This window comes from Sceloporus undulatus, unplaced genomic scaffold, assembly GCF_019175285.1.
Source record: "Sceloporus undulatus isolate JIND9_A2432 ecotype Alabama unplaced genomic scaffold, SceUnd_v1.1 scaffold_24, whole genome shotgun sequence".
NCBI classification, from domain to species: domain Eukaryota; kingdom Metazoa; phylum Chordata; class Lepidosauria; order Squamata; family Phrynosomatidae; genus Sceloporus; species Sceloporus undulatus.
The window spans coordinates 1-12,776 of NW_024802946.1; the positions used below are offsets into that span (position 1 = coordinate 1).

Here is a 12,776-nt window from a genome sequence, read left to right on the forward strand (position 1 = left end):
GCAGGGCTTAGTATTATTTTCCAATAGTACAGCCCTTTGGATATTGCTTTTCGGCTGCTTTTCTGCTTCTTGTTAGCTGGAGACAAGATCTCCCAAGACCTGCTCCTTTTCTGTGGGGCTCTTTTTATCTAATGGCAGCAGAGCTGCATCTCAGCTCAAAGACACTGAGATTGTAGTCTCCAGGGCCAGAGAGAGAAAGAGAGGTCTTTCCATTCAGGGTAAACTCTTTCAAGGGCCAGCTCCTTTTCATTGCTGGATGCCATTTATTAATCCAAGCAGTTCTCCGAAAGATAACAGGCCTGGGCAAGGTCTTTCAGCCAAACCCACGGCGGCTCCTTTTTGGTCTTCCTTTCGGCTAGAATTAAGAAGTCACCAAAGAAAGAAAAGTCAGCAAAGATAAAGAACACTGAGTCTGTATGGTGTCTTTTCCCCTTGTTCTAATTTTAGGGAGCGAAACTCTCAAATCAGGGCTTACAACCAAGTCTTAATGATGAATATTGCTGCTGGGTTTCCTTGGAAAGCTTAGGGAAGAGCTGGTGGATTACCAGAGACGCTTCTGTACTACTGTTCAAACCAGACCTGCTTGTTTCCTTGTGAGCAAATCAGCTACTTCTAGCTGCAGGAAAATAAGTCACAGATACAGAGGAACTTCCAATAAACACCAAGAAATCAGAGTAAAGGAGCCATTTGTTTATTGGTTTTAATAGTAATGCTGGTTCTAGCAAAGGTATGGATTACCAAAGGTAAGAGGGCAGCATGGATTTCCATCTTAATAGCATTTTACACCTTAAATTGTAAGAAATATGCTTCTTTCATAATGTCAAGGAAACACTGGGATTGCCAGGTGAGAACCAGGAGAGTGCTCCTGAACCATTAAAAGCTGCACCAATAGCACCGTTAAAGCCATTTCCTCCCATGCCTCCCCAGTTTCAATGTGCCAAAATGATGTCACATTTTGGCTGATTGATGGCCCTTTTGGTTTTCTTTTGCTTTGGAAGGGGAGGCTCTGGGAAAGTAAGCTGCCACATTTGTGGATGGATTTAGGTGCATTTGGCTGGTTTTCACATGGGGAAAAAATATCAGCTGCCAATTATGCCATTTGGGAAGGATCTGGGAGCTTCATAAGGGCTTTAGGAGCCACACTTCAGGGTCCCAATGGCTGCTTATGTTTAAAAGGACAGAAGCCATGTCCTGTTTTTCACCTGAAAACCTTGGAGGCATCCATATTCGAGTCCTGATTATAATCATTGTGTGTCTTCCAGCCGTTTCCAACTTATGGAAACACCAAGGTAAACCTATCACCTGGTTTTCTTGGCACATTGCTTTTGTTGTACAGGTTTGCTATTGCCATTCTCTGTGGCTGAGAAAGTGTGACCTGCCCAGAGTCACCCAGTGAATTTACATGGCTGAGTGTGGATTCAGAGTCTGGTCTCTAGAGTCATTGTCCAACGCTCAAAACATGGCGTCACGATTTAAGCCTGACTTGTATTTAGAATTAATTCAGTTGTTTCAAGAGCAAATAATCTATCCAGCAGATATTTCTAATGTTTAATTCTAGCACGCAGTGACCTGCCCTGGAAGAGGAGAAATGCAAATCTCGATAATGAAGTGCCTGGAAAAGGGTGCCCTTGTCCCTCTTCTAACAGCCTCCATTCAGTCGCTTCTCGTATCAACCGTAGATGTCTAGGAACCAACCTTACTATTCCTATAAATCATGGTGGTAATACTCCAGGCAAGCTGGGACACTCAGTCTGGATCCTCTTGGCACCATCAATGCTCCGACATGTATCCCAAATTGGCTATTAACTCTAATGGGCATTTTTGGAGGGGTCTCTCCCTATGTGTGAAAAATTACTCATGCTCTGTTGGCTGAAATCCAGTGAATCCGGATAAAAGACACTGTGTTCAGTGCTTCAGTAATATTATGCTTAGGAGTGCCAGCTTTCATTAATTGAATTGGTAGATTAAGGGCCTGAATAGATAGCCCAAAATAAAGCTGCTTTGGGTCACTTTGGAGGTATGCTGTTTAAATGATAGACACATCTTAAGAGGCCATAAGCTGGGCCAAAGCTGCGTTGTAGTCCTTAGAACTGGAGGGTGGCTTTGGTGTGGTTTCCAGCCTCTTAGGACACATGCATAATTTAAACAGCATACCTCCAAAGTGACTTGAAGCAGGTTTATTTTGGCCTGTCTGTTCGGGCCCTAAGGCTCTGAAGCTTTAATCCAGGTTAAGATTTACCCTTGTTCTTCTTGATGGAGAATCTGAAGAATTCATGGCAACAGGGCTAGAGCCTATGAAAGCCACATTTTGGACTACAACTCCCACAAAAACTCCACTTAGCCTGGTCTTGACCAGTGATGCCATTCCATTGGTTCACATCGGTTTATCTGAACCAGTTCTTGGAATCCATTTGATTTACCTAACTGCTTCTTGTTTGGAGTAGGGAGTTTATCAGACAAAGGAAATTGGAAGTATAATCCAATGGCAATCTGGACGCAATCATGGAGTTTCACGTTATTGCTTGATAGACTACCACATGCAAATTTGGGCAATGGCATGCTATTTTTGGGCAATGGGAAGCCAGTTTGAATGCAATGAGCATTCACGTAATTTTGCTAAACTAGCGACTTTAAGTGAATGCATTCTGGCCTCACTTTCTTTTCATTTGAAATTAAGAGAAATTCCTCCCATGTGATAAACTCCAATATTGCTGCGGTGTCCACCCTTTGCAACTGGCACATGCTTTGATTCATTTGTAAATGCCTTCTCAGGCAACAGCAGCATCAAACCCAAAGCTTTCCTGGCCAGTCCTGGCTCTGTCCCAGGGATGTATGCCCCCAGGAAGACTAAGAAAGAGGAAAAAAGGGGGTTCAGATGCCCCCCTCACAAGTAGCCCCAATTGGGGAAGGAAAAGGAGGCAGGAGTGCAGGAGATCAGCATCGCCATGGAAGTATTGGCAAAGAGGAGGCAACCTCATCACCTACCTGTTTGCTGACCAGCATTCAGCAAAAATGTTTCCCGGTACTCCCTTCTTTGTACAGCCCTTAGTGCTGTGCTTGGGGAGAGTACTTTCAAAAACAACTCCCAGAATCCCTTGGAATAATTGGCCAATCTGTCTGGGGGATTCTGGGAGCTGTAGGCCAAGCAAATAGCTTTCCCTAGTTGACATACTGGAAGTCTCACTAAGAGTTGATGGCAAGGATGATAAACCAAATGATGGTAAACCAAGTGAGGTCCGTTGCCCTCCATCTGAGCCCCAGGCCCTCCAAGGGCCCCTTCCCTTCCACCTTTCCTCCATTGTGCATCAAGGAAGAATGTCTCCTGCTCCGTATCCCTGCTTTGGGTCCTTACCGGCAAGCTATTTTTAGCTGCTATTAACCTCCCGCCTCCCGCTCTTTGGGCCTCTCTGCCGTCGCTGGAGGCCGCGGCCAATTTGTCTAATTAAAGAGAATTAAGGAAGAAGTGTCCCCAATTAAAGCAGGAGAAATCGTCCCTTTTGGAGGTAGGTTTTTGGCCACGGGTGTCAAAGAGGATTAGCAGCGATGGAGACCTGTTCCAGCTCCGAAGGGGTTCAAAGGGAAGGAGGCTTCGTCGCCCGGAGAAGAAGGACCCGGACTAATTGGAGATGGGCTTCACTTGGACCAGAAAGTGAGAGCTTTCCAAACAAAACCTCAAAGGCATAATATATATATATGAGAAGAAGCAGCAATCTTTGAGTGTTGTTGGGTCTCATCATCTCTCCTAATACTGTACCTAAGAGTTGGTGGACATGTTTCTGTGTCTCAGAGTAATGCAGCATCAAGACTCTGGGGTATAACATGGACTCAGGAGAATCTCCGTTAATCCTGACAAATTGAAAATGAACGACTTATTAACATGGTCTGATCCCTTCTTGGTGACCAGTCAGTGAGCTTCAGGGATGCTCAGAGAAGGAAGGAAGGAGGTGATGGAGTTGGTGATGCTGATATTTTTATCCCATATCCTTCAACCGTCTCCATTGGCAGACGGCCACCATCACTGTCCTCCCACTTTTTCAGCTGCTTTTAAAAGGTCCCAGGCTCTCTCTCCTTTCCCTACATCCTCTTTTCTTGTTATATTAGTTCAACTGCTGCCAAATGAGTTCAACAATACTTTGCACTTTCCCAAGTTCTGATACTAGAAGTCCTACTAAGAGTTGAGAAAAAGGGATTTGTACTTTTGCGGGGCACCAGCACCCTTTGGCAGAGAAGGCTAAAGACTTTGTAATGCTTTAAACCCAGGATTCCGTAGGATGGAACTACAGCATTTAAAGTGGTGTTAAACTGTATTATTTCTACATTGTAGATGCATCCCAGAAGGTTTTGGAAGATGGCAGAAGCCTGAATAAGAAATAAAGGAAGAAACAGGGAACTGAAGTATGGGAAGAAGAATGAGCCATGGGGATTGGAGGTATGTTGTACTCAACACATTTGAACAGCGAAACCGAGAAGGAGTAGATTCTCAAGCAGGTAACAGATATTCTTCAATTTAGCCACTGGAGGTCTCCAGTAACCCATAGATTCAGTCTCTAAAGAAACAAACTGGATTGAATGCAGCCAAAATTTGTCTGACACTTTGAAATCCATAAGATGGCCAGGGTGAGGTGTCACTTATTCATTCCCATTGAAAACAGTGTTCGTAGCAGTCTAAACATTTGGATTCATCCTAACAGAGCTGGATGGGGATGGATTTCTGATGTTCTTAACACACACTCTAGTTGTCTAAGTTTATTGTTGTTGTTAACTGCCCTCTAGTCGTTCCTGACTCATGGTGACCCTGTTGATGAGACATGGCCTCCTTGCCCTCCACTACTCTGCTTCCATCTTGTAGATTCATGCCTGTGACCTCCCACTTTTCCTAGCATTATTGTTATGCCTTCTCATGATGTGGCTAAAATACAACGGCCTCAACTTGATCATCTTGGCTTTCAGGGAGAGTTAAGGCTTGATCTGTTCAAGGACTCACTCATTTGTCTTTTCCGCCATCTATGGTATCCTCAGCTGTCTTCTCCAGCACCACATCTCAAATGAATTGATTTTCCTCCTATCCGCTTTCATCGCTGTCCAGGTTTCACCTCCATACATAGTGATGGGGAATACAATAGCTTGGACAATTCTAACAATTGTATATCTACTCTTTATGGTCTTGTCCAGTTCCTTCATAGCTGCCCTTCCCATTCGCAGTGTAGTTGTCCAAGTAGCTCTCTGGAAAAGCTAGATGTTGACCAAGACCTAGTTGGTGTTATACTCTGGGCACAGAGAGTGGTTTGATGTGGGCCACTGGTGCTTGAATTTGGACACTTCATGGTCTGAAGCTGCAAACTTGGATACCAAGCTACTGAAAGATTAGGTGAATTCAATCTTAGGGACTTGTCCACACAGGCCAATTAAACTGGTTTCCACCTGCCCTCACAGTCACACTGTCTATGTGATGCAGAGCAAATCTCCGACTCGAGTGTAGACTGTCTTCATGATGTGAGACCAGTTCTGCATTGAATGCATCCTATCCCTTATTGGTATTTTAAAAACCTCATCTTTTACTCCCAGTTTTCAGGAGAATCTGTAACACTCCCTAACAATGGCAGGTGGCTGTCTACACATTCTTTGCATTGAGTCACCTAGCGCTGGTGCAAGTTGCTCCCTTTGTGGTCACGAGGTTCACACCCATGTCATCAATGCTGGGCACCTTGTTTCTGAACTCAGAGGGAGAGACTTGCGCCAGGGTGACAGCACCAGGCAACACACTACAATGTGTATATAGACAACCTCCTGGCATCATGATGGAATAATATGTGGAATCTGGGGCAGCTGTTGTTATGATCTACGGGTGCAGGGAGTGTCCCTTCTTGCATGCCCCTTTCAAATAGGTGGTCCTTGTTATCCACTGGCGTTTGCTTCCAGGACCCCCGCATAGATACCAAGATCCATGGATGATTAAGCCCCATTACTGTAAATACAACAGTGCAGTAAAATGATGTTCCTTATACAAAATGGCAAATTCAAGGTTTGATTTTTGGAATGTATATATTTAAACAAAAAAAATCATTTTCAAGGTATGGATGCTTGAATACGTAGATAAGGAATCTGCGGATGTAGAGGGCCGACTGTATTCCATAACTGGAGTCTTGATTTGGTGAGTTAAAAACACTCTTAATGGATCGGCTCAAATATTTGTAATTGCAAAATGGACTTATTGCACAGAGGTGTAGTAAAGAATTGTGTGTGTGTGCACGCGCTACTGTTTATATTTCTTTGCCCTTCTTGTTATGTAGCTAAGGGCACACATCTGGTTCTTTTTCTCCCACCTGTTTTTATCTTCACAACAATCCTGAGATAATTTATATTGTGAGGGAAAGTGACTGGTTCAAGGTAACCTACTGTATCTCATCTGCATCTCACCTGAGATTATGGGGATGCCTTTGATCTGGAAAGGATCCCACCATGACTCCCCTTCCTTGATCCGATGTCTTTCCCCCCAAGCTCTGTATTGCTTTGCCCTGTTCTGTCATTTCCCTCTTCGTCACCCAACTTCTTTGGAGACCCTTCCGAATTGAGGGACTTGGCTGGTCTCCCAGCACAGATAAGAGCTGGGCATGTGGCGAAGTGTGGGGATGGGAGGAAGAAGCCTAATATAATAGCCTGAGGGCATCTGGAGAACAGCAATGAAAAGGCTGCCTCTACACGCTCCTTTGCTATTTATTTACGTTGCTGCAGGCAGCCCCTGGAGAGGAAAGATGACTGGCAGGGATGAGGATGCCACCTCCTCCTTGAAAGAAGATGCAAGAGAGGATCATCTTAAAAGATGTGCTCCTCAATGTCTCAGGAAGGGTGGACTTGGCAAATAAGTGAGAGAGGTCTGTGCTGTGCCACATGATGGCTAGGCCCTCTTTGGCACAGCCTTGCCTGTGGCATATGTAGAATATGGATGATGGGTAGCATGTCTTGTGGCCCTCCCATACCCTCCAACTGCCCATATTTGTCCGTGGCAGTCCCAATTAATCCTCTTTCATGCCACTTTTAAAGCTGCTTTTATAATGTCCCAGTTTTTTCTCTCCTCCCTACTTCTCCTAGTTGGACTGTTGCAAACAGAGTTCAGTTGTGCACTCAGTTTAACTCAGCAGCGGGAGAGGAGAAGAGAAGGCAACATCTTGTTCTTCCCAGGAGGCTCAAGCAAAAGCAAACTGCCGCAGCCTCTCCTAGCTTGTGTGTTCTCCCTCCTTAATAACATTTGCCATCTTGGCCACACTCTGATGTTTCTTGGCCTCACATGTCTATGAAATGTTGGACAAGATGCCCTCCAGATGTTGATGGATTCCATCTCCATCTGTAGGATGGAGCCATGGCAGTCAAAGTGGTATCAAACAGCATTATGCACTTCCTCAGATGCACAGAAAAGGGGGTTTTCTTCTCAGAGCGAGGGCCATTCTTGCTGGTGGGGTTTTTCTCTGCCTCTCTCCTCTCTCTCCTCCATCCTCCAACCTTCTTGCTAGACCTGATTTGTCCTCTGTGCGATTCTTTCCTTTCTCCCACCCCCACAAGCTCGGTCTCACCCCAGCTTCATATAACACGATAACGGTGGGGACCTCTGGCAACAATAGGGGGATTGTGAAGCCAAGAAAGACGAGGAGGGAGATATAATAGAGACATCTCGGAGGGATATGATTTTGCCGACATCCAGGGCCTGACCTCCATAGCTCCTTCCATTGTGAGCTTTTATGCCCAAAATATGATTTCCAAAAGGGATTAACAACTTCAAAAGGCAACCGGGCTTTGATGCCAGCGCTCCTAAAACCTTCATTCAAATCTTTTTAGCGAGGTTCTATATATATTTTATTTCAAGCAAACCTGATTAAAGTTCCCCATTGTCCTTAATGACATGCTTCTGTCCTCCCATTTAAAAATAAAATAAAATAATTATAAGACGGAAAAGTAATAGAGAAAACTTTTCTTTCTTTCTTTCTTTCTTGGATCCAAAGTGCTGTTTAAAATGGAAATGTATATTGTATTTGATTCATCTCTTCTAGTTTGGTATTGCATGGTGGCTATTGACATCATGAGAATCTTTATATTACCGTTGCAACTGGTAAGTCAAAGATATAGAGTTATCGAATATTAGATTTAGAAGCAATATGATATGATAGCCCTGTTTAAATATTTGAAGGGATGTCATACTGAGGAGGGAGCAAGTTTGTTTTCTGCTGCTCCAGAGACTAGGACCCAGAGCAATGGATGCAAGCTCCAGGAAAAGAGATTCCACCTCAACATTAGGAGGAACCTCCTGACAGTACGGGCTGTTCGACAGTGGAACACACTCCTTTCTTGGAGTGTAGTGGAGTCTCCTTCCTTAGAGGTTTTTAAACAGAGGCTGGATGGCCATCTGTTGGGGATGCTTTGATTGAGAGTTCCTGCATGGCAGAAGGGGGTTGGACTGGATGGCCCTTGTGGTCTCTTCCAACGCTATGATTCTATGATTCTAGTCTCTGCAGCAGCAGAAAACAGGATGGCTATCATATCATCTAAGTATAAACATCCCCCTTCTCCTGAACTCATTGGTACCTATACAAGTCATTGGTCCCTATACAAAGCCAACTTTCATAAAATCATAGAGTTGGCTTTGTATAGGGACCAACTTTCATAAAATCATAGAGACCTCAAGGAGCATTGCATTCAACCACCTGCCATGCCAGAATACACTATTAAAGCACACTTGACAGATGGCCATCCAGACTATGTTTAAAAAACTCCAAGGAAGGAGTCTCCACCAGACTCCAATGGAGAGTATTCCACTACCAGACAGCTCTTATGGTCAAGAACTGCTTGCTAATGTTTAGTAGTTTTCCAGTAGTTTGAACTTGTTGCTCCAGGTCCTATTCACTGGAGCTGCAGAAACTAAATTTGCTCCATCATCAGTATGACACCCCTTCAAATATTTAAACAGGGCTATCATATCACCTCCAGGTTAAACATACCCAGATTTCCAATTCTCTCCTCATAGGGCATGATTTCCAGGCCTTTCACCATTTTGGTTGCCCTCCTCTAGTCATGCTCCAGCTTCTCAACATCCCTTTTGAATTGTGCCCAGAACTGGACACAGTATTTCAGATGACCAAAGCAGAATAGAGTGAAACTATTTACTTCCCTCAAACTAGATGCTATATTTCTACTGATGCAGCCTAGAATCGCATTGGCTTTTTTGTCTGCCGCATCACATTATTGACTCATGTTCAAACTTGGAGCCTGCTAGAACTCCTAGATCCCTTTCAAAATGATGGCCATCATTAATATGTTGGTGGCACTATCTGTATTCTGTGGCTACGGCATTGGCAACCAAGCAGGGAACCACACAGTTCTCTTCTGACTTTGGTAACTGTGGTTTAACTTGGTTTCCATATCCTCCAAAGTGGGAAGACCAAGATCTTTTCTGTTTTGCTTATAGCCTCTTTGGGGCAGAGATTGCCTCTGGCTTGTATGGCCAGGGCTGCTTTGGATGTGGAAACCATTCCACCAGGTCAACCGGGGCAGGAATGACCCTGCCATCTAGTGGATGGAGGTCAGCACAGTTAGGTGTAATTGGGAAAGGTCATATTTCCTGGACAGACAGCCACGGATGGAGAGTTGACCCTTCACCTTTGGTGTCATGTGGGATTGATGGCTCCCATATGCTCCTAGGCCCATAAAAACTCTGCATGCTGGTCTTCATGCTTTTGAAAGAAATGCGTTATAAAGAATACACAAAGCAGAGGATAAATGTCTTTCGGTCTCAGAATGCTAAAGGGGTAGCTTCACGGATGCCTAAAATATGTTTATGGCTTCTTGGTAATTTCATTTTTTTAAAGTAAATTTCTAGCTCATTGTTTTAGAGGCATGCTTGCAAACTGCGTGACTCTTGCTTGGTGAGACATAAAGATCATGAAGCCTGGTTTTGAAACTGGACTCCTGCATCCGCTCCCTCTCCATCCTCAGGTCACTGTGGTCCAATAATAGCCCTTCAATTGGTGGTTCCTTTGTCAACCCGTGATAACTTTCATCCCAAGCATGAACATATGCCTTACTCTTGGTTGGCATGGCCCTATCAGTGTGCCAAGGGGCCCAAGTGGATTAATTGATGGGGTGGGTGTGGAAATGTTTAAACCCACCCATCCCCACTTCTGCAAAGCAGACTAAATACAGGAAGTGGAGGGTCAGATCCAGTGACTGCTTGCCGAGGCAGGCGGCAAGGAAAAGAGGCCTTGGCGGCAATACTGGCCTGGGAGTGACCCTCGGGCATTTGCTCCTGCCCTGGCTGACTCCATTAACTGCCAAGCCAAACAGTACAAATAGCATCATTTAGGAACCGGCTGAGCTCTAACTTTGCAAAGGGCAGACGCTGCACAATTAGCACGAGAGAAGGGCTCCCTGAGCAAAATAAGCCTCCTCTCCCCTCCGCACCCCCTCTTGCCCTTGTTCAAAAGGGCTTTTGTTTTGGCTGAGGCGCCAGAATCTAAAGTAGGGGTGTATTGCATTAGGAGGCAAAAAACGACAAGAAGCCAGGGGTCTTGCACATGCTTCTTCAGACACATTTGGTGGGCCCTTGGTATCTGCTGAGGTTTGGTTCCAGGAGTCCCCTGTGAGTCCCAAAATCCATGGATGCTCAAGTCCCATGGAATACAATGGCATCGTAAAATGGTGCCCCTTATATAAAATAGTAAATCCAGGGATTGCTTTTTGGAATGCATATCTTTTAAAAAATAATTTCAAGCCATCATGTATCTTCTTAGTGGTTCTCTTTGATGATGTTGCTTCTAAAATCCATAAATATGAACGCATTGGTAGTCCCAGTCCCTTCCTCCTAATCCAGAGAGTGTCCACTTCGTTGAAAGCTCAGACTGCAACTCCTGAAATTTCTGGTGATAGGTATGTATATGATAATATGGATAACAGAAGATATTTGATTTTTAAGAAATTATGTTTTTAGAGATGATTTATGTGTTGTCCCAATACCGCAACTATTATATATGTACTTTTATTCATTTTACAGTAGCCCCCGAAGAAGGCCAATTTGTGACAAGACCAAAACGTGTTGGGCTTTTAAAGATAATCACGTTTGTGGACCATCAACAGCACATGGGACTTTGTTTCTTTTATCCCTTTCAATATAAATAAATACCATCATTATCATGATCCTGGTCATCATCATCATGTTGTTTCTTACTATTTGATATTAACTCCGAACTGTCCCTTGCCCTATAGTAGGGTAAGACTCTCACCCATCCACACCTTACACAGGTGCTTCGTACCTGGCTGGACCCCCTCACTTTCACCTCTGTGCCTTGATGCCTTGGTTTCGCTGCTCTGGGGAAAACTGAGCCTCTTTCAACTTGTAGGCGCCTTAATCCTACGGCTGGTACATCCCAAACTTAATCCTGCTCTAAGCTCTTTAGAGATTGTTTGCTCCGGGGAATCCTTGAACTCGCAATTGGGAGAGGCGGGGAACATGAGGTTTCTTGCCAATCTCCTTTGAGTCTTTGGTAGGATTTAAGCATTTGGGTGCAACAGCAGCATGCTTCTGGGTGGAGACACCCACCCTCTCTGCAGATCCTTCTCCAGTGGGACCTTTCCCTATAAAATAGTAGGATTATAGTAAAGACTTGTTCTCCCCTACCTCCGCATGTGTGTTTCCAGATATGAACATTTCACTTCTTTCTCAGGTGTTCTGCTTTCGGTTCCCGCTTGGATCAATTGTTGTTTTCCTTGACATCTGCACAGCATCATCTGGCTTTTCAATACACTGCCACATACTTGTGTTTAAGGACTGGGTCCCTCTTTCAGGCCAAGGGCTGAATCCATTTTCAGGGTGGTTCAGAGAAGAGATTGATTTCATGGTAAATAGGACCAAAAGCAGAAAGGTAGGATCAAAAGATGTTAGCATATTTTAGCTGAGAGTTCTTACCACCGGAAACTCAGCCTTAGGAGAGGCATTTTAACCTTCTCCAATGTGAAAGCCAGTGTGGCATAGTGGTTCAAATACTGGTCAACGATTCTGGAGACCAGGGTTTGAATCCCAGCTCAGGCATGGAAACCCAGTGGGTGACTTTGGGCAAATCACACTCTCTCAGCCTCAGAGGATGGCAATGGTAAATCTGCTCTGAATAAATCTTGCCAGGAAAACTTATGGTGATAGGGTCACCATAAGCTGGAAATGACTTGAAAGCATGCAACAACAATGTGCCTAGCTTCCCTAAAGGCACCAGATACCTTCTGATCTTGAAATGTGCCTAAAAACCTAATAACATGTCCTAAAAACATGCAAAAATGCCCTCACACCCTTTAGAAGGCATTTTAGGGGCTATATATATATATATATATATATATATATATGGAGTGGAGCAGCTGGGAGTATAGCCCTCCAAGGTCCGCTGGAGGAGCTAATGTGGCCCCATAGCCTCCAGTACTTGGTCACTCCAGTTATACAGCTTTTGGCTGAAGAAAGATTCTCTTTTTCTAACCAGCATTAATTAGTGGATGACCAAGATTTGAACTCCAGACCTCTGGCTTCCCAATGCTGTCCCTTTGCTATTTATTCTGCAAAGGTATATCAACTAAAGCCATTTTGCAGACCGAAACTGACAACAATCTCCCAACCAGTATAATGGCGGTTGGTTGTAGAGTTCTGGGAGCTGATGGGCACAAAAGTAGCTCTTTCAAGCTCAGACTTTACTCTTCAATACTGGATCATTCCATTCCCAGTCGCTTTGAACACGAAGTGCATACCATTCAGT

At 44.4% G+C, this 12,776-nt stretch overlaps 1 long non-coding RNA gene across 1 annotated transcript; it reads left to right on the top strand.

Annotated features, from left to right (window-relative positions):
- The first annotated feature begins 197 nt into the window (after positions 1–197).
- Positions 198–11,178, top strand: LOC121917576. The gene is made up of 3 exons (XR_006101063.1): positions 198–743; positions 4,325–4,429; positions 11,036–11,178. It is a non-coding gene; the product is annotated as an uncharacterized LOC121917576 (long non-coding RNA).
- Positions 11,179–12,776: the final 1,598 nt, after the last annotated feature.